Here is a 5,906-nt window from a genome sequence, read left to right on the forward strand (position 1 = left end):
ACACACACACACACACACACACACACACACACACTAGGAAAACACACACATAAGGACATGTCGTACTGTAAGAAGGTCTGACAGAGACATCAGTTTTTATTTATCGTAGTATCTTGGTATACAGGGTACACCAGAGCACCCCTGTTTTCGTGGGGGGGGCAGTAGCCCAGTCCGTAGGGAGTTGGGTTGGGAACCGGAGGGTTGCTGGTTCAAGTCCACATACGCAAAGTATGGTGGACTGGTAGCTGGAGAGGTTCCAATTCATCTCCTGGGCACTGAGCAAGGCACCAAACCCCCAAATGTTCGGAGTGCCTTTCCACGGGCAGCCCCCATTTAGTGCATGTATAGGTATTAAGCATGTGTGTAATTCAGGCCTGTGTGTAGGCAAACAAAGTGTAAATAAGTGTATATATTATCATTATTATCCTCGATCATAGCTCCTCGGACAGATCACAGCTCGTACGTTTAAGCTGAGCAGTGAGGAGTTAACAAATAAGAGACTCAAGAAGTGTGTGTGTGTGTAATTCAGCCCTGTGTGTAATAACAACAGAGAGTAAATTGTAATTTCCCCTTGATACATTATCATTATTATCCTCGATCATAGCTCCTCCGACAGATCGTAGCACAGCCGTATGAGGGCCAGAGCAACTTCCAACAACAACTCCCGGTTCAAGCTAAAGAGTGAGGAGTTATCAAATAAGAGACTGAAGAAGTTGTCATAAAACTAATTTCCTTTCTGGTTCAGTCTTTGTTTCCAGCAGCTGTATTCATCAATCACGCTCTGACAAAGCCACTGAACACGTCCTGCTGAGCAGAAAACAGCAAACAGACAGTCAGAAACGAGCTGGTGAACATACATGGAGCATTAAGCTGCTAAAGAGACAGATATTTCCCTCAGGAGTTGGCGGAGACCAAACAATCGCAGAGAACGTCGATAATGAACCCTTATTCAAAACTATGGATTATGGTGTTGAGGAACTGTCAACAACATGAGCACTTGACAACCACTGCACTGTATGTTAGGTTTAGGGAGCTACTATGATGTGTTTGTGTCCACCCCCCCGACCCCTAAATGATTACTACACCCCTCAATAGGGAATGCTACTTCCTGCAATTGGACTTCAAGCACCAATGAAGGTGATCCGGCGTTTTACCGCAGGGTTGTGCGACGAGGGGACTGTCACTACGGCCGTTTTATGCAACGTTGTGTTGTACTTTAACCCCAAAATTTAGCACAAGAAGACATAACAGTGACTGTTTTCCGTCAGATCATTTAAAGATCTCCACATTTCCCAACCGCACTTGAAGTAGGGCTGGGCAATATATTGATATTATACTGCTATCGGGATATGAGACTAGATATTGTCTTAGATTTTGGATATTGTGATATCGTAAATGGCTTAAGTGTTGCCCTTTTCTGGATTTTAAGGCTGCATTAATAATAATTTTCTATAATTTATACTGTTTATTGATCTCCAGAGGGGAACTTACTACACACATGCTCAGTAAAGTGTACAGTGAGTGTACAGTAGTACAGTAAAGTGATGTATTTTTCTGTGTTACCAGACTGTTCTAGCTCTTATATTATTTTTACCTTTACCCACTTACTCATTATATCTACATTACTGAAGATTATTCATCTTTAATCTCTCAAAAAGCACCAATTGTCAACCCTATAATATCGCCACATTATCGACATCCAGGTATTAGGACAAGAAAATCGCAATATCTGATTTTCTGAGTATTGCCCAGCCCTAACTTGAAGGCACCTTCATTTCCTGGAGAACGAGATAAAAAAAGAGAGGGAGGGAGTCAGCTGTCCCACAAACTGCCGGGACATTCAGTGCTTGTGTTATGTGTTTTTTAAACTTCCTTGTGGCAGCAATAGAGGCAGAGTTTCCTGTTTCCTGTAAGAGACTCTCTCACCGCTTGAAAACCTCGACATCGGGCTTAAGCTTGTGAATAATGCAATGCATTTCTCCAGAAGTTGAATCTGTTTTAACTTTTTGCCAGAGACCTCCGTTACACAGCCATGCAGCAAATGCATTTAATACTAATATATTACATTGACATTTCACAAACTTGGGATTCCGTACAAGGTGTATGCAGCTTTAAAACATGGTAAATGATCACATTCACAGTGTTGACCTTGTGCATTCAGCTACGGCCGTTATGAAATACAACTGAGTCAGAGAAAGAGAAAGAGGGAGAGAGAAAGTGAGACTGCGTGCTTGTGTATGTCTTTTTATTTGTGTTTACACCAGTACTCTCTCTATGCATGGCTGTGTGTTCCTGCAGGCGCACACGTCCATTGTCTGTGTGTACCTGTGTGTCTGTGTACGTCCTCCGTGTGTGTGTGTGTGTGTGTGTGTGTGTGTGTGAGTGTGCTATATATTATTCAGGTATCAGGTGCCTGCTCGCCAGGGCAGTGGCTATTTATCAACACAGGAGCGGGGGTGACGAGAGAAGAAATGGAATCATGAAGCCTGGGCTGACCCACTGGGCCTTTGTGTGTACTTTGTCCTATGCGTTTCAGAGAAAAAGATAGAGATCGTGTCTAAATAGTGCCTCAGTTTGTGTGTGTGTGTGTGTGTGTGTGTGTGTGTGTGCTAGAGAGACACAGCCGGTCTATTATAGAGGTCTGGTCTATAAGTGCTGCAGTGTTCTGGTCAGACTAAAGGCTGAATGAAGGCCTAAGGCTCTCTCTCTCTCTCTCTCTCTCTCTCTCTCTCTCTCTCTCTCTCACACACACTACTTCTGCTGCCTGTGGCCTTGTTGTTGCTCGAGGTAACTTGTGTCTCAGCCCGAGGCTTTGATGAAGAACTTTACACAGCAAATACAGCGGCACTTTCAGGGTTGGCTGTTCAATTCCCAGTGTGTTACATTTTAATGTGAATAATCAAACCATGTGAGAATTTTGAAAACACTAAGCATTTTTGCTCATGCAGTAATTCTTGAAACGTGAATACAACCACTAAAATAATAAGATAATAATGTAACAATAATGAGTATAATAATAATAAAATGTATAAAAATACAGACTTAAGATGTGAAACTTAAAGTCCTTTAAAAAAAAAAATCAACGTTGTCATCAGGGACGTTGTAGAGCGTCCTCTGGTGGACAGACTATGCAACGCCATTACTAACAGGGACCTTTTAGAGCGTCCTCTGGTGGACAGACTTGCAACACCATCACTAACAGGGACGTTGTAGAGCGTCCTCTGGTGGACACTATGCAACGCCATCACTAACAGGGACGTTGTAGAGGTCGTCTGGTGGACAAACTATGCAACACCAACACTAACAGGGACGTTGTAGAGCGTCCTCTGGTGGACAGACTATGCAACGCCATCACTAACGGGACGTTGTAGAGGTCCTCTGTGGACAGACTATGCAACGCCATCCCTAACAGGACGTTGTAGAGCGTCCTCTGGTGGACAGACTATGCAACGCCATCACTAACAGGGACGTTGTAGAGCGTCCTCTGGTGGAAAAACTATGCAACGCCATCACTAACAGGGACGTTGTAGAGCGTCCTCTGGTGGACAGACTATGCAACGCCATCACTAACAGGGACGTTGTAGAGCTCCTCTGGTGGACAGACTATACAACGCCATCACTAACAGGACGTTGTAGAGCTCCTCTGGTGGACAGACTATACAACGCCATCCCTAACAGGGACTTTTGTAAGCGTCCCTGGTGGACGACTATGCAACGCCACCACTAACAGGGACGTTGTAGAGCGTCCTCTGGTGGACAGACTATGCAATGTTTAATATCATTTATCAGAATCATTTATGAACATATATTTACAAATACACTGTATATATATAATATTATAATAATATATATAATATATAATATATATTATAATATTTTTTTTTTTTTAAATCATCCATTATAAATGCTGATACCAATAGATCGGGAAATGCCTAATATCGTCCCGCTGATATATTGGTCGTAAACATGTGTTTGTGCAAAGTCATGATGTCATGGTGCACGTTTTGGTGTCAAAGCCGCTCCTTCACATGAAACGAATCACAGCAGTTAGACCGTCCAGGCAGGGGAGGTCATCCTTCACACACGCTGTCATGAAAATCAGGAAAGATCCCAGGTAACTGCGGTTTAAATATGTCAGTGTGTGTCATTTAAGCTTGTGAATAATGCAATGCTCATAACGACGTGAAATACGCTGAAATGTCGTCGAGGAGTTAGAGAGGAGCGTGAAGCGTGTGTTCATGACAGCTCTGTGAATAATTCAGCGGCCACAGCCGGAAGAAATGGAGCCACTCAGGACTTCATACGAGGCGCGGCACCAAACCCGACCCATCGCTCGGGTTACGCTTCCATTTTCTCGACCACTTCATGTTCACAAACTATACGTATGAAATGTTATTCGCCATTCATTTTTATTAAATGACACAGAGTAAAACTGAGAGAAATGTTGCTCAACCTGCCTCTGGAAACTCGAGCATCCATCTTTTATATTCTTGAGAAGAAAGGTCACAGGTTTGGATCCCGTATCACTGTTAAACTGTCCGTTTGATCAAGTCAGGGTAGTCTCAGAGTACTGAGATCCGGTGCTCGCTTCAAAATCGCCTTAAAAGAAAGGACATTGTCGCTGTTGGCTGAAAAACGGTTTTTATAGGAATGCTTTTTTAGGAATGAAAAAGGCTCATTTAAAACATATACTGTATATATATATATATATATATATATATATATATTTAGCTATTCACTTTGGGGGAAGCCTCAGGATCTGATGTTATCACGATACTTATGTCACGATATACGATACTATTGCGATTTTAAACATATTGCAATATTCTCCGATATATTGCAATTTATTACCTTTTTTCCAACTTCTGCTTTTTCCCAATTTTAAATGACGTCCCCAAAAGGAAACTTATCAACATCTGCTAAAGGTACATTTCACGTTCATCTCACGTCTATTTCATTGCTGCATAACGGGATTGTCAAGCAGACAAACTGACAGACACATATAGAGTATCATGATGGATCCATACTTGGCGTCTGTGTATCAATACAGTATTGCCACGGATAATATCACAATACTATGCTGTATCCATACTACTTACTTCAATTCTAGAGAGAAGCGAAGTTGATCAACTTTATCGACACTTTCTTATGGCATTTTTTCACGTTTTTTTTTGTAATTCCCCCCCCCAATTTTTTTCTCACAATGTGGTCACTTTTTTTTCCCCAAACCAAGCTCCCTGCCAAATTCTTTTTTTTCACGTCTTAAAGTTTTTTGGAACATTTTTGTCTCCACTTTTTAACATTCTCATATATATATATATATATATATATATATATATGTATATTTTAAAATGCTACAAAATTGAATGAAACACCCAAATTAAATGTTAGTAGTCAACTGATCATTTAATTTACTTGTGAAGAGTAACGGTTGTTCTGAATCATCTACGTTACTTTGTTTTGGACAATTTAGTTGAAAGCAACACAATTTTTTGATATAGACTTTTTGAAAATGGGCCAGATTTGACCCGAGGACAACTGGAGAGTTCAAAGCAAAATGCATAAACTGTTTTTTGTTAAATTTCTGCCTCGACAGAAACAGCATCCTGTGAACTATCCAGTACTTTTTCACCAGATATATATATATATATATATAACCACAAAGGCATGATGGGAGCCGAGCATGGCTTTCTGAATAAAGGTGTACCGATTCAGAGCCCTGCAGGGGGGCGACGGACCGACAACAAGCCGAGTGTGTAACTGACAGCAGGGGGTCAGAGCTGTACAATTAGACGTGAACCGGAGGGGAACACCTGGCCCGCTGTCGCCATCTAAAGCCGAGGGAAGCAGACGGAAAAAGCCAATAACACCAATAACGCCACACTAATGGAGACGGAGAGAAAGAT

At 41.8% G+C, this 5,906-nt stretch overlaps 1 protein-coding gene and 1 long non-coding RNA gene across 2 annotated transcripts in view; one reads left to right on the plus strand and one right to left on the minus strand.

Moving 5' to 3' along the window:
- The window catches only part of si:cabz01090165.1 (leucine-rich repeat and fibronectin type III domain-containing protein 1-like protein), a 428,959-nt gene that overhangs the window by 10,677 nt on the left and 412,376 nt on the right, over window positions 1-5,906 (minus strand). The window lies entirely within an intron of this gene.
- The window catches only part of LOC116685727 (uncharacterized), a 21,170-nt gene continuing 19,802 nt past the window's right edge, over window positions 4,539-5,906 (plus strand). The window contains exon 1 of the long non-coding RNA XR_004331033.1: window positions 4,539-4,550. This is a non-coding gene — a long non-coding RNA (uncharacterized LOC116685727). The remainder of the gene's footprint in view (window positions 4,551-5,906) is intronic.

This window comes from Etheostoma spectabile, unplaced genomic scaffold (genome assembly GCF_008692095.1).
Source record: "Etheostoma spectabile isolate EspeVRDwgs_2016 unplaced genomic scaffold, UIUC_Espe_1.0 scaffold172, whole genome shotgun sequence".
Taxonomy (NCBI): domain Eukaryota; kingdom Metazoa; phylum Chordata; class Actinopteri; order Perciformes; family Percidae; genus Etheostoma; species Etheostoma spectabile.